This window comes from Saccopteryx leptura, chromosome X (genome assembly GCF_036850995.1).
Source record: "Saccopteryx leptura isolate mSacLep1 chromosome X, mSacLep1_pri_phased_curated, whole genome shotgun sequence".
Taxonomy (NCBI): domain Eukaryota; kingdom Metazoa; phylum Chordata; class Mammalia; order Chiroptera; family Emballonuridae; genus Saccopteryx; species Saccopteryx leptura.
Genome location: NC_089516.1, coordinates 117,281,524 through 117,307,475, shown reverse-complemented (window position 1 = coordinate 117,307,475; position 25,952 = coordinate 117,281,524). Strand labels below are relative to the sequence as shown.

The following is a 25,952-nucleotide window of genomic DNA, read 5'->3' as shown; positions in this document are numbered from 1 at the left end:
GTGTCATTCAGAAATTACTTTGTGATTTTGACATCTTTTCTTAACTCAGTTGCTCAGAAATGAAATTGGATTCTATCCTGGACACAGCAGGAAGGTAATTTAAAGAACCCATGAACATTGTTGAAATTATAGTGCAAGCTTATTAAATGCAATGTATATTTAAATTGAAAAAAAACGTTCTTTATTAAACCTAGATAGGTGAATTTTTACAGCTTCCAGCACTAAAATATATTAGATTTGAGAGTCAGGTTAGATTAATTTCTAATCTTTATGGAAATCATTTTTATTAAAAAGTGGAAAGTTAACAATATGACAGTTACAGGGTTTAGATAACTCTTAAAGGGTCATCATTTAAATATGCAGGGAAAGTAAAACTGAGTGCTTTCATAATAAAGATGATTTGTTTATTTTATATGCTCATTTTTTAAGAGCTAGTTGAATATTTAAACTTGTTAAGAAAAATCTGAAATGTGGTTGAATAAATTAAAACCTAAAGAGTTCTGCCTTTCATTTATTTTTTATAAGAGGCAACCAAATAAATTTCAGCCTGTACCTGCATCCTAAAATTAAGGGGTATTTTTGCTTATAATGTATGTGATCAAAATACATTATTTGAGAATATATTCCATAATTTTCAAATTAACTGATATTTCCTACCTTTCTAGTATGATATCTTGGCTTATTAGTTGATCATTCCTATTTCATATTCTTACAATTTAAGGACCCTTTGGTTTCTTGGAATAGTTGAATTATCAGTGCATAAAAATCTTGTTTTCCCCAAGAGATGGCTGACAGTAGAGTGGTAGGCAGCTGTTGCTTTCCTTTGAATTTGGATTGCTCCTGGTGTTCTTGAATGTTGGAAGCCAACCCTGAAAGGAATACAACACTTTCCTCTTCCAAAAAAAACAAGGACTTTTGTCTAATGTGTTTATTGGAAGTTTGCAAGTGGCTAAGAGATTGCAACTTGTGAAAAACAACTTTTGAAGTCTCAGCAAGATTTAACTATCTTCACATTCTCGACCTTTAAACAAATGATTTTATCAAATATAGTCCTCACTAAATGAAGATGAAATTGAAAATAGAGGTTCGAGTGTTTACTTTTGAGTATCTACCAGAGAAAGTTAGATACAAGTTTACCAAGCACATGAGAAAAGGCAGTCCTGCTCATGGTCACTAGTTTTATCTTGTTTCTTGATTGAGTGTTAATGTCAACCAAGTGCCTTCTTTCTGTATCTACCACAGCACCTAGCATGGAGCTTGCAGTGTGATAGCTTAGTAAACATCTATCATTCTGCACTGTTTGCCAGCATTTGAAATTCAATACATCCAAAACCAACACAACTCTTATTCTAATCAATCACTGCCCTTCCCAACTCCTTTATTTCCTGCAATAGTGCCAACATATTTCTATATACATCCAGACTGAATTTTTCAGTCATACACTTCTAGGTTTATCAATAATTTATTTCTTAAACATATACTAAGGTTCTCTTCACCCTGAGCTACACAAGGTACTCAATAAATGTTTACTAAGTGAATTAGTAAAATAATTTTACAGGTATTTATTGAGTGCTTATGATGTGTTAGGAAATATAAGTGAAAGAAAAATGATTGAGGCTCAACTATGGCCTTCATCACCTTTTAATATAGTGGAGAAGGAATAATGCATATATATGGCTACAGTAACAGATTATATTCAGTAATAGCCATAATAGATGTGTAAGCAAAGCTCTGAAAGCATACACAGAAGTATGATGTCATCCCTGCTTTAGAGCATCATTGATGGTGGACTGTTGCCTGAAGATGTCATCCATACTATAAGTTGCGGGATAATTTGGGCAGATAGAGATAGACTGTGGGAAGGACATTGAAGAAGGAAGGGAGAGCATGATAAGACTTCAGATGCATGAAAAGTAAGAGGATTCCAGGACAGGTCTGATAGTCAAATTCGAGGATAACAAAGGGTGCAAATAGGACAATAATGAAAACTGAAGTCAGAAAGGTGTAATGATTGTGATTTGATTAGGAAGATTTTAGATTTCAAGGCTAAGGATGGATAATAATGTGCTCTAATAAACTATGAAATATTTTTACACATAATGTGTGACCAGAGCAGATTTCAGTTCATATCAACGCATTACTTTCTATATAGTTGCATTAAAAAATAGCATTAAGCCTGACCTGTGGTGGCGCAGTGGATAAAGTGTTGACCTGGAAACACTGAGGTTGCCGGTTCAAAACCCTGGTCTTGCCTGGTCAAGGCACATATGGGAGTTGACGCTTCCTGCTCCTCCTTTCTGTCTGTCTCTCTCTCTCTCCTCTCTAAAATGAATAAATAAAAAATATTTAAAAAAAATAGCATTAAGATTGACTGGTTTTGTGAAGCAATCACTAAACTTTAGAGAAAATATCAGAAAGATAAGAAGAGGTTTGTGTGTCAAAGTGAGAAGTTGAGCAAGGTGATTTTTTTCAGTTCTCTCAAGCCCTAAGATTCCATTATTCAAGTTTATATTGTTTGTGGGGTGAAAGAGAGGACAAAGCATTTGAGAAAGCAACAAGGAGTTTTTTGAGAGACTCAACATGAGGGTCCTATAAGCATATTGGAAAGAGATCATGGTAACACCTAACAACACTCACATAGTACTTATATACCCAACACTGTTGTGAGCAGTTTACATATGTTCACTCATTTGATTCTTGCAAAACCACATTTCATAAATGGGAAACCAAAGCACACAGAGATTTAGTGACTTGCCTAAGGTTGGTGGCTCAGCTAGTATTCCAGCCCAAGATAACAAGCTTTGAGTCCAGGCTCTTAACTATTAAGATGTGAGAGAACGAGGAAGGGAGAGAGGGACACACACACACACACACACACACACACACACACACACAGATGTGTGGAACTGAAAACAGAATAATTGGAAAACTTGGCTGTATATCTATCTGTATATGATTATACAGGGGGAAAAAATGAAAACGTAATGCCAAGGTTCCTAGCTTTAGAAACTAGAAACATTATCGTGTTATTAACAATAATAGTGATATCATGGTTAAAAAAAGGATTTTAAACAGATTAAAAGGTAGCTTATAAACATGTTAAGCTTAAGGTGCTGGTGACCTAGCCATGTATAAATAGAATATTTGTGAAATTGAAAGAAAGCCAAAAACTTTAACAGTGTCTAAATATATCTCGGTTAATATATTGCTCTCCCATAGCTTTCTTACAGTACAGTGCAATTCACTGGAGTATTGATCCTGTGGGACAAAGATAGACATGAAGTCAAATTTTTTATTCCATTTTTCATCTTTAGGAGAGTGGATATGACAGCTTTGGGGAAACATATAAAACACGTCTCTTAAAGTTCGGATGACACTAATACCCACATAGCCTTTTAAACATTTTAGTGATTGCCATAGAGTAAAATTATAAATTAAAAATATTAAATGTTAAATAGCACTAACTTGGGCATTCAAATGACATATAAGGACATTTAAATGCCTTTGTCTCTATCATACAGAGAATTTTATTGACTCTGGATTCTTTACATTTCTTTCTCCCTTGTCATATTTATTTATAGGGGTAAAAATAAACTGTGGGTGCATGGTCTGCTGGACAGTGATAGAAGCTTTGTAAATATGCATGTGGCCCTCCCCAGGTCTTTGCTGCTTTCCAGGCCTTGGTAAAGCATTGAACAAGATTTGTGCATTAAGGACGCAGGAACCTACCACAGTAGCAGAGGTTTGTCTGATGACTGATAGCATTGTCTCTCACACAGACTCAATTTGACTTCATTTTCTAAAGCTGGAGGGCTCTTAGCAAGACTGTTGAATGAGGGCAAAACGTCTCTATAAGCTCTCTTTTATTCAGAGTAAAATTTTTAGTCTGCATGAAGTGTCCTTTCAACAAACAGCTTTGGCTTGCCACTGGAGTATGCTATCAGATTTGTTTTGGGGCTTGAATGTCTTTGAAGATCTCTTAGTCTGTCATTTGTAAAGCTTCAGGGAATGCAAACCTTTTTGTGTTAAATTGAGAAGTGCATTGCCTTAGAAAAACACCGTGTAGGAGTTTTAGATGTACTTCAAGGGGGTTAATGAAATTAATTTGGGAGAAAAGAAGGGTAATGTCAATTATTTTTCAAGAAAGAAAAACAAGATTAATATCAAACAGAGAAAAGAAGATTTTACTGATGCAATTTCAAGATTATGCCAAATCATACCAAAAAGAATGATAAAATTCTGTATAAAAAGAACTGCTTCCTAACTTACCAATAAATATATCTTAAGTAGCTACTCTGAGCCAGAATGTGGTAATAATTGTTCCAGTAGTTGTTGTAGATAGTTTTACAAGTGAGAACACTGTTTTAATGAGGGCAAGGACACGAGTTTGATAACTTTATGAGCCAGTTAGGCTTGCCCTTCTGTGTAGTCAGTGATTAAATACATAGCAATGATGATACAAACGCCTAAGTAGAAAGTTGTAGATAGACTTTCCCATAGCTAAACAGTGAGCTCGGAGCACATGAGCTACCACTAATGGAAAGCCAGGAGTGTACAAAGTTAATATTTCTCCTTCAGAGGGCTGGTCTTACCCTTACGATCTGGTATCTGTTGGGTCAAGTGAAAAGCATTTGTGAGACTAGTATCTAGATTTCAACATTTTTGGCAAGTGGGGATACTATTGGATAATGCAAGTGTGTTGAGTTCATAATCAAAGACTTGAGACACAGCCTTGCATTCTGTAGCCATAAATGAGTAGAGGTTTACCTCAGCCTCGGTGCTTCCAGTTTCTGATCACTGTGCCAAACAAAATATGACCTCTAGAGTTAAGGGAGACAGTGTTATTTGGCCAAAAAGAAACAGGGTTTATTCCAAAGGAAAGATACAAGATATTGAAAAAAGCCAGCTGACTCTTTTATAAAATCCAAAGGTTGTAAGCCAGCATGATATTTCCTGCTTGTCAGGTTGGTTCAGAATTACCAAAGAACAGTTCACCATTTTATAAGGAAATCAATCCAAGGCCATGTGATAAGCATACTCCATAAAACATTAAGCTGAAAGCTAACTCAACTCTTGATCTTCAAATACTAGATTCCTTCATATTTGTCTCTTATCCATCAATAATTAGAGACTCATCTCAAGATCTTTATCAGATGGAGTGTGTTGTTGTTGTTGTTGTTGTTGTTACTGCTGCTTGTGCATTGAGATTTGTACAGAAAGAGGTAGCTGACACTTGGTAATCTCTTCAACCAGATTGTTGTTCAAATGTAATATTATGTTAAGATTACTAAAATATATGGAAATCCATTGCAATGTTGGGGCTGTAGGAACAAGTGTTACGTTTATGTCATAGGTTTTCTATGTTAAAATAAGACATATACTAGTACACCTCAAGCACAGAAAATGTTATAAAGAGCCACAGTAAAACCAAATCTTTGTCACAGGAAAATACTTGTAGTGATTGGGTGCAGGTGGTATTGAAGATAATTCTATGCAATAAAATAGATGCATTATTAACTAATTCTTTTTCCAATTGCTTTTCAGAGAAATAGAGAAAAAAAGTATGTGTGCAATGCATGTATGTACATGCCTGTATGCATATGTACATATGTGAGTCCATGTTCTATAAAGTTAACAGTTGTTTATAATAGTCCACTCTGAAGTAGGATACCTACCATTGAGGAATGGAAGGAACTGAAAAAACAAATAAAAATGATTCAAATATTTGAAAAAATACTGAGTAAACAGGCTTTTGTTCTTAATATTTATTACTCTTAGTTAACCTATTGCTTGATTTTAGTGAACAGTCTGGTATCCACTGTAAAAACCTTTCCAGCCTTTCAGCAGCACTGGGAAGTTGGCACTGCCCATATTACTAAATCAACTTTTACTTCTTTTTCTTACTCTTAAATCCCATATTAATTATACATAGCAATGAAAACATTCTCATAGTTTCCCCAACAAAAATTGCACTATAAAAGTCGCCATGCTTAGGATGGTGTGGAGGGCACTGAGTTCCATTTGGACCCAGGTACCCGTCTTTGGGCTGCCAGCTAGAGTTGCGCCCAGCTCCCATTGAACACTGGGGCTTTCCCTCACCTCCTCAAGACCTCATCCACTGGGCTGCCCGTGGATGGATATGCCATTCTTAAACCAGTGCGGCCCAGCCAAGAAGAAGGCCCACCCCCTACCACACTGCTCAAATATTACTACAACATCCCTGGAATTGAGAAGGTTGATGATGTCATGAAAAGACTCTTGTCTTTAAAAATGTTCCACCAGATGGAGAAGCTATATATCAAACAAGAGCAGTTAGCAGTTGATGAACAAAGTTGTGGCTAACCCTGAGAACACCATATCCCTGGAGGCTTGAACTGTTACCTTGACAGTCAAGATTCACAATTATGAAGAACACATGCAGAAACATGAAAAGGACAAAGTTCATAAGCACTATCTGTGATGAGCACTGACTGGAGGACAAAGATGCTCAAAACCTCCATAGGACCAACTAAAATATCTTTGAAAAGATGTACAAGGAGCTGGGGATTGAGTACACCTTTCCTCTCTGTGCGACCCAGCTGGCCCACCACAGCTGGGTGACCATGAAGGCTCCTTGTATTTGAGTTTTCCAGGAGACTCAATAGCTGAAGAAGCAAAAAGGACTTAAAAGCCACAGCAACAGCAGCCCAGAAACAAGGCCAGACAAACCCAGGAAGCTCTTTCAAAGCTGGACCAGAAACAATCATGGAAAACCAGTAAATTAGCTCACTTGGTTATAGAATTGTTACAAAGAGCAAAGGTTGCCAGTTCAATTCCAGGTCATGGCACATAAAAAAAAAAAAACAACACAGATTGATATTTTTGTCTTTCTTTCTCTCTCTTTCCCCCTCTACAATCAATCAATAAAAAATAAATAAAATGAAAATTGTATTATAATCTAAAGGTTTCTATTCAGGTTTATTCATTCCCAATTCTTGATTTTCCTTATGCTCACAGCCTGGTTTCCTTTCATTTTTAACTGATTCTACTAGATGCTAGAGAAGTGGACATGTAATCCTTTTGCAACTTTTTATGAATTTGCACATAAAGGTGTCCTTGTTTTGTTTAGCATGTCATATTGTATAATTTAAAAATAGCATAAACATATATTTTAGAGCCTAAGTGGTATTGAGATTTCAGATTTTGGGGTGCCCATTATTACCATTGTATAATATTGGGCACAGCCAAAGTGCCAAGAATAACAGAATTTACTGAGAACTTTTGTCTAAAAAGTATATCTTAAATAAATGGTTCTCAGGGAAACTCTGAAGGATTTACTGTTTAATCAAACTTTTCTTTTTTAGCATGCAGCAAAGAACTGTTCAGTTGTATTCTAGTTCAATTTATACAAGTGTTGTTCATTGTTGACATACATAAAGAAATTTATTAAAAATGAAATGTCTCAATAGAACTTTAAAGTGTCTGCCTATATTTTTCATGTTTTTTCTAATACATTTGCACAGAAGAAATGTTTGTATTTTAGAATTCTTTTGTCATACTTTGTAGACTGTAATGTTAATTTATCTTCAGCAAGATGGAAAATATTACACATAGAATAGAGCTTTTCACAACACAAATATATTAGAACAAATATCTTTTCTATCATGTTTATAAATTATACAATTGCCAGCATCTGTTCTATTAGTCCTTCTCCCACACCCATCTTTGAATCAGTACAAACACTCCTTGTGGAACTGGATGCAATTGTAGGAATGTTGATGCATTTCATAATAAGGAATGCTTATTGTATAAGATTTGCTTTTTCATTCATAGTAAGGTATATCTTCAAGGATTCTCTTACTATGAGGATATTGTTTCCCACCTGGATACTCGCTGTGCTGAAACTGTATTTCAGATTGGTGGCTGTGGCTTGTATTAGGGGAAGGCTTTGGGTTGAGGAGTGCAAGAGTTAGGTGAGTCATATCTCCATTTACTTATTCAATAAAACTGTCTCTAAAAACAGTTGTTTTGTACTGATTTCTTTAATTTATTTTCTCCTGTAAAATATTATTAAATATTTTAGGCATATAAAATAACATAATGAACAACTATAAACCCACAACCTAGCTTCAGAAGTTAACAAATACAAATGAAGTCCCTTTGGTCCCATTCCCCTCCCTTCCTTGCAGCAGAAACCACTATCCTGAATGTAATCATTCCTGTACATATTGTTAGACTTTTACAAATAAGTATATACCTGTAAAAATATAGTATATTGTCCTGCATGTCTTTAAATTTCATATGAATAACTTTCTTCTTCTATTATTATATTTCTAAGGTTTATATATATTGAGACATGTACCTCTGTTTTATTCAAGTTAACATCTATATTTTATACTATTCAAATACACCAAAATTTATATATTAATTTTATTATTGAAGTACATTGCACATTTAAGTTAAGACTCACACACCAATGAATATGCCTCTTCAAAATGTTTTTGGGTTTCTAGTCTTTTCTATTCCATATGGATATTAGGATCAGGTTTTCAAGCTCTATGAAAAATGTTGTTGAGATATTGACAAGAACTACATTGAATTTCCAGAACTAGTGGAGGAAAAATGACATCTTAATGATATTGAAGCTTGTGAGCCATGAACACAATATAAACCTTCTATCGACTGAGTCTTTGTATGTTTTCTCCAATTAAAAAAGTTTTAAAAATCTTATATGAAAAAATGTGAAACTTTTTTTGCTAGATTTATTTTTGTGAATGAGATTTTTAAAATTACATGTTTTAATTTGACTGTCCCTGATATATATATAAACAAAGTTGTGGCTAACCCTGAGAACACCATCTCCCTGGAGGCCTGAACTGTTGCCTTGACTGTCATGATTCACAATTATGAAGAACACATGCAGAAACATGAAAAGGACAAAGTTCATAAGCACTATCTGTGATGAGCACTGACTAGAGGACAAAGATGCTCAAAAACCTCCATAGGACCAACTGTAATATCTTTGAAAAAACATGCAGTATATATAGAATATATATAGGTGCATGCTGTTGATTTGTTTTCTGTTGATCTTGTGTCCAAAACCTTGTTATTCTCTTTCCTAGTTTTCCTGCGTATTCAATTTTGTCTCATTTTTAACAGGTATTACACATTTTATATTTTTGGTTACTTTATTGAGCTAGCTAAGATCTCCAGTATGACATTGAATTAGAAGCAGTAGTTAATTGTAATACTTCTATCTTTAAGGGTGCTGTTTCTATTATTTTTTTTAGATTTTATTTATTCATTTTAGAGAGGAGAGAGAGAGAGGAAAAAAAAAGGAGAGAGAAGGTAGGGAGGAGCAAGAAGCATCAATTCCCATATGTGCCTTGAACAGGCAGGGTTTCAAACCAGCAACCTTACTGTTCCAGGTCAACACTTTATCCACTGCGCCACCACAGGCCAGGCTTGTCTCTATTATTTTATTGCTACATATGATGCTTACTTTAGGATTTTGGTAAACCACCTTTATCATAGTTAGTAAGTTCCCTTCTAGTCCTGTTTTGCCAAGAGATTTTATCATAAATAACAACTAAATTTATATACTATTCTTTCAGAATGTAAGACGATAAATTTCTTTAATCCATTCTGAAATGAGACTAAACTGAATGGACTAATTCAATGATGAATTACATTAGTAGATTTTCAAAACTCAAACAATTCTAGCATTCATGCCTATGTGGTTGTCATTTCTAAATTTGTGTGTGCATGTGTATGTACATTGCTAATTTGATTTCCAGAACTTTTATTGGAAATTTTTATAGCCTTCTTTATGAATGAGATTGCCTATAAAAATATCTCTTTTCATTTTCTTACTCCATTTAAGAAGTAAATTATAGGAGTCCCATAAAATGATTCAGGGAGACTTCTCTCTTTTCCTAAACTCTGGTATTGTTTAAAATAGAGTTTAGCTGTTTCTTGGAAATTTGGCAAAATACATTTGTAAAATCATCTGGCTCATTTTCAGTGTCTTTAATGTGTATTCAGGCTTTCTATTTGTTCTTTTTTATCTTATTTTTATTAATTTTAATGCAGTGACATTGATAAATCAAGGTACATATGTTTCGAGAAAACATCTTCAGATTATTTTGACATTTGATTATGCTGCAACTTTGATTATACTCCCAAAGTCAAATTGTCTTCTGTCACCTTCTATCTGGTTTTCTATGTGCCCCTCCCCTCCCCCTACCCCCTCCCTCTTCTTCCTCGCCCCCTCCCCACCTCTCCACCCCACCCCCTGTTACCATCACATTCTTGTCCAGGTCTCTGAGTCTCATTTTTATGTCCCATCTATGCATGGGTTCATATACTTCTTAGTTTTTTCTGATTTACTTATTTCACTCAGTATAATGTTATCAAGGTCCATCCATGTTATTGTAAATGATCCGATGTCATCATTTCTTATGGCTGAGTAGTATTCCATAGTATATATGTACCAAACCTTTTTAATCCACTCATCCTCTGATGGACACTTGGGCTGTTTCCAGATCTTTGCTATTGTGAACAACGCTGCTATAAACATGGGGGTGCATTTCTCCTTCTGGAACCGTTCTATGGTGTTCTTGGGGTATATTACTAAAAGTGGGATGGCTGGGTCAAAAGGCAGTTCGATTTTCAAATTTTTTGAGGAATCTCCACACTGTTTTCCACAGTGGCTGCACCAGTCTGCATTCCCACCAGCAGTGTAGGAGAGTTCCCTTTTCTCCTCATCCTCGCCAGCACTTATTCTGTGTTGTTTTGTTGATGAGCACCATTCTGACCTGTGTGAGGTGATATCTCATTGTGGTTTTAATTTGCATTTCTCTAATGATTAGTGATGTTGAACATTTTTTCGTATTCCTATTGGCCATCTGTATGTCCTCTTTGGAGAAGTGTCTATTCATTTATTTTGCCCATTTTTTGATTGGATTGTTTGTCTTTCTGGTGTTGAGATTTACAAGTTCTTTATAAATTTTGGTTATTAACCCCTTATCAGACGTACTGTCAAATATGTTCTCCCATTGTGTAGTTTGTCTTTTTATTCTGTTTTTATTGTCTTTGGCTGTGCAAAAGCTTTTTTTGTTTGATGTAGTCCCATTTGTTTATCCTGTCTCTTATTTCCCTTGCCCGTGGAGATAAATCAGCAAATATATCGCTGAGAGAGATGTCAGAGAGCTTACTGACTATGTTTTCTTCTAAGATACTTATGGTGTCACACCTTACATTTAAGTCTTTTATCCATTTTGAGTTTATTATTGTGAATGGTGTAAGTTGGTGGTCTAGTTTTATTGTTTTGCAGGTTACTGTCCAATTTTCCCAACACTATTTGATGAAGAGGCTGTCTTTACTCTATTGTATGCCCTTACCTCCTTTGTCAAATATCAGTAGTCCATAGAGCTGTGGATTTATTTCTGGGTTCTTCATTCTGTTCCATTGATCTATGTGCCTGTTCTTATGCCAGTACCAGGCTGTTTTGAGTACAATGGCCTTGTAGTATACCTTGATATCAGAAAGTGTGATACCTCCCCCTTTATTCTTCTTTTTAAAGATTGCTGAGGCTATTCGTGTTCTTTTTTGGTTCCATATAAATTTATGGAATATGTGATCTATATCTTTAAAGTAAGTCATTAGTATTTTAATTGGTATTGCATTGAATTTATAAATTGCTTTGGGTAATATAGACATTTTAATGATGTTTATTCTTCCTTACCATGAGCATGGTATATGCTTCCACTTGTTTGTATATTCCTTGATTTCTTTTATCAATGTTTTATAATTTTCTGAGTACAAGTCTTTAGTCTCCTTCATTAAATGTAATCCTAGGTACTTTATTTTTTTGGTTGTAATAGTGAAGGAGATTGTTTCCTTAATTTCTCTTTCTGACTGTTCATCGTTGGTGTATAAAAATGCCTCTGATTTCTGATTATTAATTTTATATCCTGCCACCTTGCTGAATTCATTTATCAGGTCTGGTAGTTTTTTGACTGAGACTTTAGGATTTTCTATATAAAATATCATATCATCTGAAAATAATGATAGCTTTACTTCTTCTTTTCCAACTTGAATGTCTTTTATTTCTTCTTCTTGTCTGATGGCTGTGGCTAGGACTTCCAGGACTATGTTGAATAAGAGTGGTGAAAGGGGGCACCCCTGCCTTGTTCCTGATCTTAAGGGGATTGCTTTTAGTTTTTGCCCATTGAGTATAATATTGGCTGTGGGTTTGTCATAGATGGCTTTTAATATGTTCCCTGTATTCCCACTTTGTTGTGAGTTTTGATCATGAATGCGTGCTGGATTTTATCAAATGCTTTTTCTGCATCTATTGAAATTATCATGTGGTTTTTCTCCTTCCTTTTGTTTATGTGATAAATCACATTGATTGATTTGTGAATATTGTAACAGCCTTGCCTCCCCAGAATAAATCCCACTTGATCATTGTGTATGATTTTTTCTATATATTGTTGGATCCAGTTTGCTAATATTTTGTTGAGGATTTTAGCATCTATATTCATCAGGGATATTGGCCTATAATTTTCTCTTTGTGTTGTCTTTGCCTGGTTTTGGAATCAGAATTATGCTCACCTCATAAAAGGAGCTTGGAAGTCTTCCTTCCTCTTGAATTTTTTGAAATAGTTTGAGAAGGATAGGAGTTAGTTCTTCTTTGAATACTTGGTAGAATTCACTTGTGAAGTCATCAAGCCCAGGACTTTTCTTATTTGGGAGTTTTTTGATAACTCTTTCAATCTCATTTGTTGTAATTGGTCTGTTTAGGTTTTCTGATTCTTCCAGATTAATTTTTGGAAGATTATATGTTTCAAGGAAGTTGTCTATTTCATCTAGGTTGTCTAGTTTTTTTGGCATACAGTTCTTCATAGTATTTTCTTACAATATTTTGTATTTCTGTTGTGTCAGTTGTTATTTCTCCACTCTCGTTTCTAATTTTATTTATTTGAGTTCTCTCTCTCTCTTTTTCTTGGTAAGTCTAGTTAAAGGTTCATCAATACCCCTATGTTATTTCTCTTTATATTGTCACAGAGCTCTCTAAGAGTTTCCTCAGACTTTTTGAGTCTCTTTTCTTTTTTCTTCTTTCCTTTCATGCCTTCATTCCAGTTGTCCTCCAACTCGCTAATTCGATCTTCAGCTCTATCCATGCTGTTTTTAATTCCTTCCATTGTGGTCTTCATTTCTGATATGTATTTGTTATCTCCAACTCATTCTTTTTTAATATTTCAATATCCTTTTTTATACTTGCTATTTCTTTATTTAGGTGTTCATGATGACCATCCATTTTTGTTCTAAGATCCCTAAGCATTCTTACAATCATTATTTTGAACTCCACATCTGGAAGTTTGATTATTTCCATATCACTCAGTTCATCTCCTGAAGGTTTGTTTTGTGGTTTCATTTGGATTGCACTTCTTTGTCTTCTCATTATGTCTGTGTGTTTGGGTGTTTTGTTTGTAGAGCTGGTTGAGTCTAGGCTTGGTGTTGCCTGCCTCCAGTTTTCACTTTTATTGTTTCTAGGTCTTCTTGGGTTGGCATCAGCTCTCTATTTGTTCTTGAGTCCATTTCTTTTCCTTGAAAAATGTCTACTTTTTCTAAGGTTTTAAACTCATTGGCATAAAATTGTTCATAACACTCTTTCATTTATTTTATATTTTAATCTTTACTGTTTATTTGTATAACTTCCTTTATTTATTTCCTGTTTTACCTTGCCAGAGGTTTCTCCATGTTATTATTCATGTCAAAGATACAAAGGTTGGTCTGTTGACCTTCTCTATTGTTTCTTTGTTTCTGATTTCATTAATTTCTACCTTAGCTTTGTTGTTTCCTTCCTTTTGGTTATATGCAGCACTTCTCTAACTCTTTGAGTTGGATACTTTGTTCGTTAATTTTCAGTTTTTCCTCTTTTAAAGCAAAGCTGTAAATTTCCTTTAAGTTACTGTCTAAGCTGTATTTCACAAGTTTTTATAAATAGTACTTTTATTGTTATTCAGTTCTTAATTTCAAATATAATTTTATGTAACAATGAATTATTTTTAAGAACACTTTTCTGCATTTTCTTTTGCTTTTTGTTTATTGTTTTCTGATTTTAGTGCATTTTGCTGAAATGGCATGATCTGTATGATGTAGAGTCTTGACCATTTGTTGAGCGTTGTCTTGTGATGTACTATTTATCAGTTTTTGTTTATAGTCTCTGTGTTAAAAGAATACATATTGTATGTACATTTGAAACTAATACAAAATAATTTTGAAAGTATACTATAATTGAAAAAATGTTTAATTTAAAAAATAATATATATTATATCATCATAGCTTTGGGATTTTTTATACATCCATTGTATTAAAGTGCTTAATTGCCCCATTCAAATTTTTTACACCATTGCTAATTTTATTTTCTTTTTACTGTGAAATATTCAGTCTGTCTTATCACTGTCAGTTTTTGCTTTATATATCTTGAAGCTATATTATCTTTCAGGGTTTGAATTCTTATATCTTCCTGGTGAATTATTCCATTTATCTTTATATAATGACTCTCTTTATCCATAATAATTTTTTTCCTTGAAAACTGTTTTGTCTGATACTGTTATAGCTATACCATGTTTCTATTGATTAGTACCTTTCTAGTATGCCCTTTTCCTTTTATTACTAACTTTTCTGTATTGGTATGTTCAGCACATCTCTTATTAACACAAAGAATGTAACTGGATTTCTTTTTCACTCAGTTCCAGAGTTTCTCTTTTTTTTTTAATTAATTTATTTATTTATTTTAGAGAGGAGGGGGGAGATAAAGAGAGAGAGATAGAGAGAGAAAAGGGCAAGGAGCAGGGAGCATCAACTTCCATATGTGCCTTGACCTGGCAAGCCAGGGTTTTGAACCGGCAACCTCAGTGTTTCCAGGTTGATACTTTATCCACTGCACCACCACAGGTCAGGCCAGAGTTTCTCTTTTAAGTTGTAAGTTCTATTTGTTTTTATTCACTGGAATTTCTGACATATTTGGATTTATATCTAATAATTATCTTTTGTGTCTGTTAGTTACAATGTTTTTTTTTTCTTTGACTTTTTCCCCTTCTTTCATTTTCTTTGACTTACTGAGTTATATTCATTCTTTCCCCCCTTCTGATTAGGAAGCTACATATTCTGTTTCTGTTCTTTTGCTCATTATTATTCTATTAAAATTACACATATACAGAAAAGCTAAAAAGTCATAAGTGTACAGTTCAGTAAATTATCAAAATCTGAAACACCTGTGTCCTTCTCTAATTATTACTTCTTCCTTGCTTCCTCCCCAAAGTAATTCTAACTTCTAATATTTGTCTACTTTTTGAAAATTTTAATAGTGGAATCTTACCATATGTATAGTTTTGCATCTGATTTCTTTCACTCAACCTTATTTGGAGGGTGGCGGATTCATCCATATTATGGCATTGCTATATACCATTAATTTACATTGTGATATGCTATTTCTTTGCAAGATTACCACAATTAATTATCTAGTCTATTGTTGATGGATATTTGAGGTGTTTCCATTTTTTTGGCTAACACATATAATCCTGCTATGAACACTTTTACAGACAGTTTTTTTGTGAATGTTCACCTGCTTTTACTTCTGTTGAGTAAATACTGACAAGTGGAATCACTGAGCCATGAACTATACATATATCAAACCTTAGCAGATAATGTCAAAGTGTCTTCCAAAGTAGAACCAATTTCCACAATCAACCTACAGTGTATTGGACTTTCTATTACTTCACATGGTCATCAGCACTTATCACTGTCCATGTATTCCATTTTAGCCATTCTTTTGGGTACATAGTGAAATTTCATTATTATTTTATTTTGCATCTTTCTCATAGTAATGATGTTAAGCATGTTTTCATATGCTTTAGTACATTTGGATATCTGGCTTTTGAAGTGCCTCTTCTGGTTTCTTGTCCATTTTTCTATTGGGTCATGTTGCTTTTATTATTGATTTGAAGAGGATCTTTGTGTATTCAGGATACAAGCTCTTTTTCAAGTAGATGTACTGTGAATATATTCTACCACATGTGGCATGTTTCTGTCTTTGTCTAATCAATTTTTATGTAGTCCAATTTATATATTTTTTGTCTTTGTGGTTAACACTTTAATGTATGGCTTAAGAAATATTTTTCTACCTAAGATCATGAAATAATTTTATATGTTGTGTTTTAGAAGTTTTGTAGGTTTATGTTTACTCATTCTATTTGGAGTCAACTTTGTATGTGGGGTGAGGTAGGAATAAACTTTCTTCTAATGGATTTTCAGTTTCTTACAACCATTTAATTTAAAACAGTAGTCATTTCCCCCTTGTCTGCAGTGCCACCTTTTCTGTAAATCAAATATCCTTATACATTTTAGTAGCTTTTTTTATCCTCATTGGTCTATTTACTATTGTGTCAATGCCCAGTCTCTAAACTAAAATAGGTTTACAATAAATCTTGTTATTAGCTAGAGTATATCTTCTCACCTTATTCTGTTTCCTTCTTTAGATGATCAATATTTACACACATATACAAAAACATGCACATCACTACTGCAGTGATGTTGACGGGGGTTGCATTGATCTTGATCTATAGAACAATTTAAGAAAAGCTGGCATCTTTAATTTTGAATTGTTCAATTCATAAACTTGGTATACACCTTTTACTCAGGTCTTCTCTAATTTCTCCCATAACTTTTCAGTTTTTTAGTGTAGGTCTTATAAATATTTTGTTAAAGTTACTACTAAATATATAACATTGTGATACTATTATAAATGATATTTTCAAAATTTCTCATTGTGTGCTATTGATATGAAGGAATAACTTTTTTAATTTTTTTATATTTTCAATTACAGTTGGTATACAATATCATATTCATATCAGGGGTACCAAACATTGGTTAGACATTTATATAACTTACATAGTGCTCACCTGACAAATCTAGTACCCATCTGATACCATACATAGTTATTACAATATTATTGACTATATTCTCTATGCTGAACTTTATTTCCCTTCTTTATACTTCTCAATCCCTCCACCATTTTCATCCAGCCCCTCAACTCCCCCATCCATCTGGCAACTGTCAAAACATTCTTTGTATCTATAAGTCTGTTTCTTTTCTACTTACTCATTGATTTTATTTTTTAGATTTCACATATAAGTGAAATCATATGGCATTTCTTTTTCTCTGACTTATTTCACTCAGTACAATAACCTCTAGGTCAGCGGTAGTCAACCTTTTTATACCTACCGCCCACTTTTGTATCTCTGTTAGTAGTAAAATTTTCTAACCACCCACCGGTTCCACAGTAATGGTGATTTATAAAGTGGGAAAGTAACTTTACTTTATAAAATTTATAAAGCAGAGTTACAGCAAGTTAAAGCATATAATAATAATTACTTACCAAGTTCTTTATGTCAGATTTTTGCTAAATTTGGCAGAATAAATCTTTATAAAACAACGTACTATAGTTAAATCTTTTTATTTATACTTTGCATACAAAGAAATTACATTAATTAATTGAATTATTAGTGGGATCCCTGAGGCTGATGCTAGGAAACTAAATATTGAATATCTGGTTCAATTTTTATGAGAAACAAATGAAGTTCTCCCCTTTTGGAAATATTCAGGCAGTTTCTTTCATCATAATATGATTAATAGCACTAAATCCTGATTCCACAAGATATGAGGTAGGGAGAGGTATCAATAAACTGAATACCATTTTCCATATATTTGGATATAATGCCGACATTTTTTTTATTTTGCCATAGGTTTTCATATCCACCGCTGTCAAATTTATGTCCACTTTCTTCATCATATCTAATTTCTAACAGTTCTTCTTGTCAGGTTGTATCAGCCTCTTCAATATTTACAGTAAAAGTATTTTTCATCCAGTCATATACCTTCAATTTCAAAATATCTTCAAATTGTTTTTCCATGTCCAATTTAAGTTCGTTGAGGTGGCTACTGAATCTGTCAATATCCTCTGGAGTTGCATCATCTTTTATAGATGATAATTGAGGAAACTGATGAAATTCTCTCTTCAATAGATTATGATGAAGTAGTTCAAGTTTGTCAATAAATAATAGCACAATACTTTGGCAACCTATAAGAGTTTTATTAGCTCCTTGAAGCTGCAAATTGACATTGTTAAATCTCTTAAAAATATCTGCCAAGTAAAAGGCATCATTCTTTACTGTTTTTAACTGTTGACACAGATTGGTCTCATTATTACTTTAAAAATTTTATGATACTATCATATAATGCTACAAATCTAGCCAAAGATGTACCCTTTGACAGCCACTGAACTTCTGTGTGCAAAAGTAACTTAATAAAATCTTCATTATTGTCCTGGTAAAGCTGCCGAAACATTCTATCATTCTTTGCATTGGATTTGATCTTGTTTACGGCTCGAATTATTATAGTTAATGATGAATGGAGACTTGTACTTAGATGTTTTCCTACAAGATATTGTCTATGCACCACACAATGAATACGTAAAACATTTGGCACTTCTTGCTTCAAATAAGCAACAAATCCATGATAGCGATCTACCATTGATGGTGTTCCATCAGTAGCGCATACAACAATATTATTCAAAAGAATATTATTTTTTGTAAAGTATGTTCTCACAGTATTAAATATAGATAATCCTTTTGTATCCATGATGAGATTTATTGCAAATAGCATTTGTTCTTGTAATATAATGTTTTCATCAAAATAGCATACATATGCCATCAATATAGCATCATTATTTGTAATGGTAGATTTGTCCAATTGCATAGAAAATGAAGAATTTTGAAGAATACTTATAAGTTTGTTTTCAACATTAACTGCCATTTCATCAGTTCATCGCTTTACTGTGCTATTGCTTAGGGGCAATGTTTTTAAAATTTGAGGTATATCCTGATGCATTACTGTTGAGATAAATTCTTTTATAGACGGTATTATTACAGTTCTCTAATAGTATAGCTTTTACCACTTTTTTGTGAAATGTGATAAGTGGAAATATTTAATCCGTCATCATTTGTTGTATGTTGTTTTTAAATGATGCAACAATAGTTGAACAATTTTGAAATTTTTATGTATTTCCTATAAATATTCAATGGGCTTGTCCTTGTCACTTGGATGCTTTGTAGAAAGATGTTCTTGCAATCAACTTGGCTTTACTGCTTCATTGGATAATATTTTATGGCACAATAAACATATTGGATATTGTTTATTTGCAACAAATTCTATGAAACCCATCTTCAGATACTCTGGCAAATAGTCGCATGCACATTTTTTTTTTTTTTTGAGATGGGCTCACGATATTTCACAATATTTTGTTTGAAGCTGTAAGCACGTGCTTGCTCTCAGAAATCTAACTACGTACTGACTTTAGTTTCAATTACGTAACAATTTAGCTTCACTTACCTAACGTGACAAAACTTACGCACTTGAAGTCTGTTGCATGGTCGCGACATTACAAGTGTTGTGGTTGAGCAAGAGTTTGTCGAGACAGGACTAAATTAGTGAGTATCTGTGGTTGTGCGTTTTATAAAATTTTATGTAGCAGGTGTTGGCCAATGGCATCACTTCTTTGTGATCGGGGCAAAGTAGTGAGACATCAGCTAGTTTTGGCAGTCCAAGGGGAGGTTCCTAGAATGTCACCCTATTACCCTAAAATCAGGGAATCGAGACGAAAATATGAGTTAATTGGTGTCTCTATTGTCCAGCAGTTTCTGTCATAGAAAGAAGCATCGAACCATGGAGTTACGGGGTAATAAAACAATGAACTGCTAGTTTCTGAGTGACAATAGTGGTCATAAACCACCTGCCAGATGGGGTGGCGGGTGTGGACCCAGGGTCAGGTACCTGGTCACTCATGGATGTGGGCTAGGTGGTCACGAAAGAGGTTGGGTGCAGTCCTGAAACAAATACCCTGTATTGCCCACCATGAAAGCTGGAATGCCCACTAGTGGATGGTAGGGCCCAGATTGACTACCACTGGTCTAAGTCTATCATGTTGTTGCAGATAGTGAGATTTCATTCTTTTTATGAATGAGACATATTCCATTGTATATATGCACCACTTCTTTATGAATCTTTTAATGGAAATTTAGGTTGTTTCCATATCTTGGCTATCATAAATAATGCTGCAATGAACATATATCTTTTCAAATTAGTTTTTTAGGTTTCTTTGGATAAATACTCAGAAGTAGAATTTCTGGTTCCTTCTTTGTCTCTTGTTACAATCTTTGTTTTACAGTCTATTTTGTCTAGTATAACTATTGCTACCCCAGCCTTTCTTTTTTTTATTTTCATTTTTATGAAATACATTTTTGATCCCTTTATTTTCAGTCTATGTGTATTTTTCAATCTGGAGTCTCTTATAAACAACATTAGTAAGGGTCTTATTTTCTTATCTATTCAGCCACCTTATATCTTGATCAGAGTGTTTAATCCATTTGTATTTTAAAGTAATCATTGATTGATATATATTTATTAATATTTTATTGTTCATATTTTTTTCTTCTTCTTCTTCTTAAAAGTGATCCTTTAACATTTCTTGTAATACTGTTCTGGTGGTGATGAACAACTTTAGCTTTTTTTTGTCTCAGAAAATTTTTATTTGTCTTTCAAGTCTAAATGATGGCTTTGCTGGTTAGAGTAATGTTGGTTTTTGGTCCTTGTTTTTCATCACTTTGAATATTTTATGCCAATCCCTTCTGGCCTGAAAAATTTCTGTTGAGAAATCATCTGTCTTATGGGAGTTCCCTTGCAGGTAACTAACTGCTTTTGTCTTGCTGTTTTATAGAGCCTCTCTTTGTCTTTACACTTTGCCGTTTCAATTATGATGTGTCTTAGTGTGGGCCTCTTTGGTTTCATCTTGTTTGGGACTCTCTGCACTTCTTGGAATTCTATGTCTATTTTCCTAATTAAGATAGAGAAATTTTATGTCATTATTTCTTCAAGTAGGTTTTCAATTACTTGTTCTCTCTCTTCTTCTTCTGGCGTCCCCATTATGAAAATGTTGGTATGCTTGAAGTTATCCTAGAGGCTCCTTATACTTTCCTCATTTTTTAAATTCTTTTTTCTTTTTGCTGTTCTGATTGGATGTTTTCTCTTACCTTGTCTTCCAAATTGCTGATTCGATCCTTTGCTTCATCTAATCTGTTAACTTCCTATAATGTATTCTTTATTTCAGTTGTTGTATTCTTTATTTCTGATTCATTCTCTTTTATGTTTTCTATTTCCTTTTTTATGTTTTCTATCTTTTTGTTGAAGTTCTTACTAAGTTCATCTCTTCCACTAAGTTTCTTGAGGATCCTTATAACCAGTGTTTTGAACTCTGCATTTGGTTGATTGCTTGTCTTCATTTTGTTCCATTTTATTTCTGGAGTTTTATGATGTTCTTTTTTGGGGAATATGTTTGTCTGCCCATTTTGGCTGCCTCCTGTGTTTCTTTCTAGGTATTAAGTATATCTGCTATGTCTCCCAGTGTTGGTAGAATGTTGTTATGTAGAAAGTGTCCTATAGGGCCCAGTGGTACAGCTTCCTCAGTGACCCAAGTGGTGCACTACAGTTACACCTCCACATGTAGACTGTGTATACCCTCTTATTGTAATTGAGCCTTGATTGCTGCTGGTATGTCAATGAGAGTGATTGGACTCCAGGCCAATCAGCTGTGAGGACTAGAAGCGACTACAACAGAGGAGCTGCTATGCAAAGGGTCAACTCCAGGAAACAAGACTCACTTCATCAGGACTCTGATGCTTAATAAGTCAGATCTTTGAGTGTGTCACTTTGTGGAAGTGGTTGGGTTTTGCTTTGACCTGGACTGAAACTGTCAATCAGGTGTATTGGCTCTGGAGCCTCTCAGGAGGTGCAAACCAAGGTCTGCTGCCACCTGTATCCTTACAAGACTACCTGGCATGAGCTACAAAGCAATATGTAGGTGCCCGCTACTTGTGCTAAGCTTGGAGGTCCCAGGAGAGGCCAAGCTACAAACTCAAACCAGCTTCCACTAGTGCCAGGAGCCAGGCTAATTAGCAAGGCCCCAGCATGAGCCAGGACAGGCTATTTGTATCAAAAAGCCACTGGAAGGCTTGAGTGGATCCACAAATCATGTGGGGTGCAGTCTCAGGGAATCACCAGAGCATAGTAATCAGTGTTAGCCAGGTTGATGGAGACTCAGATATGGTACCCACTTGTGCCTGCAGGGTGAAGGCTTAACAAACAAACAGTGACCTCTGCCAGCACTTCTTTGGGAGAAAGTTTCCCCTCTGGCCCTTGCCTCAAATTAGACAATTCAGATTCCCTTTGTATGTCCCTCACAACTTTCAAGCTGCATCCCCAGTGCTGGGGCCCTTGCATGAGCCCTTTAAGAGGAACACCTGTCTTTTGCAACAGCATGGATAGACCTTGAGATAATTTTACTAAGTGAAAAAAGCCAGTCAGAGAAAGACAAACACCATGTGACCTTACTTATATGTAAATTCTAATGAACAAAATAAACTGATGAATGAAATAGAAACAGAGGCAAGTATATATGGAGCAGACTGACAGCTGTCAAAGAGGATGGGGTGAGGGAGCTAGATGAAAACAGTGATGGGAGTAAGCAAAGAAAAAATGAGCTCATAGACACAGCGAAGTGTGGTGATTACAGAAGGAGAGGGTGTGGGGGAGGTAGAAAAGGTAAATGGGATAAATGAAAATGGGAAAGAGACTTGACTTGGAGTGATGAACACACACTACAATATACAGGCTTCACACCTGAAGCCTATATAATTTTGTTAACCACTGACACCCCAATAAATTCAATTAAACTTTTTTTAAAGAGGAATACCTTTCTTATGTAACAGTATGGATGACCCTAGAGATTATTATGCTAAGTGAAGTAAGCCAATCAGAGATCATATGACCTCACTTATATGGGAATATAATGAAAAAAAAACAAACTAATGAACAAAATAGAAATAAGTATGAATATGTGGAACAGACTGACAGCTATCAGAGGGAAATTGGGTTTGGGTACTGAATGAAAGAAGGTGAAGTGATTAGCCAAATGGTGTACATACATAACACATAGTCACAGACAACAGTGTGGTGATAGCCAGAGGGAAACAGGGTGGGGGGTAAGTGGAGGGGCAAAGAGAGGTGGGAATGGAGATGGAAGGAGACCTTGCTTGGGTTGGGGGGCACGCAATGTGGTGTGCAGATGTTGTTTTGTTGAGTTGTGCACTTGAAACCTGTATGGTTTTTGCAAACCAAAGTCATTGCAATAAATTCAATTAATAAAAACAAATAATTAAAAAAATAGGAACACCTGTGACTCCAGCAGGCCTCTGACTCACTCAGCTACAGTCCCTGCTGGTTTTCACAAGCAGAAGTTATGGAGACTTCTCTTCTGGACTCTGGAACCCTGAGCTGGGAACCTTGTGTGGAGCTGGGACCCCTTGCTTTTCATGGGGGACATCCATGGCTAAGATGTCCCTCCTGACTTATTAAATTTTTTATTTATTGGTTTGAGAGAGAGAAAAAAAGAAACATCAATTTGTTGTTCCACTTTATGCATTCATTGGGGATTCTTGTGTGTGTCCTGACTGGGGATCAATCCTGTAACCTTGGCATATTGGGATGACACTCTAACCAACTGATCTACCAGGCCCAGGCTCCCTCCTCATTTTTTTAAATTAGTGATTTTTAAATTACTGATTTATTTTAGTGAGACACAGAAAGGAAGGGAGACACACACACACACACACACACACACACACAGAAAGAAATAAAAGCACAGAGATAGAGATAGGATTCATCTGTTTGTCCACTGAGTTGTGGGTTCATTGGTTGTTTCTCATATGTACCCTCACTGGGGATTAAACCCACAACCTTGGTGTTTTTGAACAATACTCTAACTAACTGAGCTAGCCACCAGGACTATCACTTCTGATTTTTAACTACTACAGATGGGTGTGGGACCTGCTCATTCCTCATCTCCACCCCCACTACCAGTCTCAATATGGTTTCTTCTGTATATCCTTAGTTATAAGGCTTCTGTTCAGCTAGACATCAGGTGAATCTGAATGAAAGCTGTGCTGCAGTTTAGTTGTAATTTTGATATGGTCATGAGAGGTGCACATACCACATACTATTTTATCATCTTGACCAGAAGGTGTACTTTCTAAATATATATTTGCTTAATATCTAGAGAACTTGGTAAATTCACATATTCTAATAATCTGTCTATATAGATTGTTTTGGTTTGTATGTGCTTAGTCTTACTGCCTGAATAATGATGGTTTTTATTCATTCCTTGTCAATTTTTATACATTTTTTTTTCTTTTTCTTATAATATTGCACTGGCTAGGACTTGTAGAATAATGTTGTACAGAAATGATTATAGTCATCTTTTCTCAACTTCAATAACAGAAAAAAATTCAACATATCTATTAATGATGTTTGCTATGGTTCTTTTGTGGCTAATGTTTATCAAATTAAAATACCTTCTAATCTTAGTTTGCTATAAATTTTTATCATGCATCAATGTTTAGAATTTTATTAAATACCTATTATTTATCTATTGAGATAATCATATGCTTTTTTCCTTTTTATTCCACATATGTGATGATTACATTGACTGGTTTTCAAATGTTAAAACAATTTTGCTTTCATGAAATAAACACCAATATATTATTTCATGTCATATAATGCTAGATTTGTCGCATTTTGTTTAGAATTTTTGCATCCATATTCATAAGTGCTATTGACCCTTTTTTGGTAATATCTTTGTTTGAATTTTATATCAAGATTTTTCTGGCCTCATAAGGCACATTATGAAGGACTTAGTCTTTATCTATTCTTTGGAAAAGTTTATTCAAAACTGGCAGATAATCTTCTTTAAATATTTGATATATTTTCACATGAAGTCATCTAAGACTAATTTTCTCTGTAACAGAAATACTTTTCATTGTGCAGTAGCATTTTTTTAGAAACTAGCCAATTTCCTCTATTTTTTCCATGTGTTTGTTATTGTAAATTTTTCTAGAAATTTTCCCATTCCATTGAAATTTTCAAATGTATTGACAATATTTTTTTTTTGGTAACATCCTCTTACAATGTTTTATTTCTATATAATCTATAGTGATGACATCTTTTTCATTCTTGATATTAGTTAATTGAGTCTTCTGTATTTTTCTCTTGGTAAGTCCCTGTAAGTTTTTTCCCAATGCAAATCATCAATAATTGCTTTCCATTTATGTTTGTTCCTATTTAATTACTTTCAGCTCTCATCATTATTATTTCCTTTCTTTTATCCTCTTTGAGTTTACTTTACTCTTTTGTAATTTCTTAGAATAAATGCTTGGATGTTTGTTTTTTATTCAATTTTTCTTTCTACCTTATAAATTTCCCTATACACATGGATTGAGTTATATTACACAAATTTTGGTATGTGGCACTTTCTTTCTCATTCTTTTCAAAGAATCTTTTAAGTTTCATGGTCATTTCTTTTTGTCCTATAGTTTATTCAGAATTATATTTCTTAATTTCTAAACTTAAGTGGATTTTATAGCTATCTTTTGATATTGGTTTTAAGTTTAATTCAATACTGGGCAGAAAAAAATGCTTTGAACAATTTCAATACTTTGAAATATATTCAGACTTGCTTTATAGCCCATCATATGGTCAATATTTGTCAATGTTTCTGTAGACTTTCAAATTATGTATATTTTGTAGTTATTTTTTACAATGCTGTTTATGTGTCCATTAGATTAGATTTGTTAATTATGTTCCTCAAAATCCATATGTCATCTGATTTGCCTGCTCGTCCTATCAGTGAAAGAAAGTGGGGGAGGGGGGACATTAAAGTCTTTATGATTGTAAATTTGTCTTTTTCTCCTTTTTGTTCTTTCAATTTGCTTCATCATTTGGTGTGATGTTTTATT

The 25,952-nt window shown here is 34.2% G+C and overlaps 1 protein-coding gene and 1 pseudogene across 4 annotated transcripts in view; both read left to right on the top strand.

Annotated features, from left to right (window-relative positions):
- Positions 1–25,952, top strand: part of TENM1 (teneurin transmembrane protein 1) — a 774,232-nt gene that overhangs the window by 506,304 nt on the left and 241,976 nt on the right. The gene's annotated exons all lie outside the window — the stretch shown is intronic.
- On the top strand, positions 5,987–6,759 carry LOC136386164 (small ribosomal subunit protein uS15m-like; annotated as a pseudogene).